We start from the raw sequence: 289 nt of genomic DNA on the forward strand, positions 1-289 counted from the left end.
AGTGAACGCTCCACATGTGTGGAAAAAAAAACCACACCACAAACCACTCGGGAACGCTCCAAATGCATCTTTACGGGGCCAGGCACTCGCCTATCACTGGGAAGGTAACAGGATCACAGCATGGGGGTTTACAGCGAGGCAGCGTGGAGCCGGCCGGCACATTGTGCGTGGAGCCCTACGGAGGCGCTTGCCAAAATGTTCAATTTGCCAGCGACAAAAAACGCCCTCGAGAACGGCGGAGAGACCATGGGGAAGGAACAATGAGCAAGGGGAAGTGGGACGTGGGTCA

This window comes from Apaloderma vittatum, unplaced genomic scaffold (genome assembly GCF_000703405.1).
Source record: "Apaloderma vittatum isolate BGI_N311 unplaced genomic scaffold, ASM70340v1 scaffold36369, whole genome shotgun sequence".
Classification (NCBI taxonomy): domain Eukaryota; kingdom Metazoa; phylum Chordata; class Aves; order Trogoniformes; family Trogonidae; genus Apaloderma; species Apaloderma vittatum.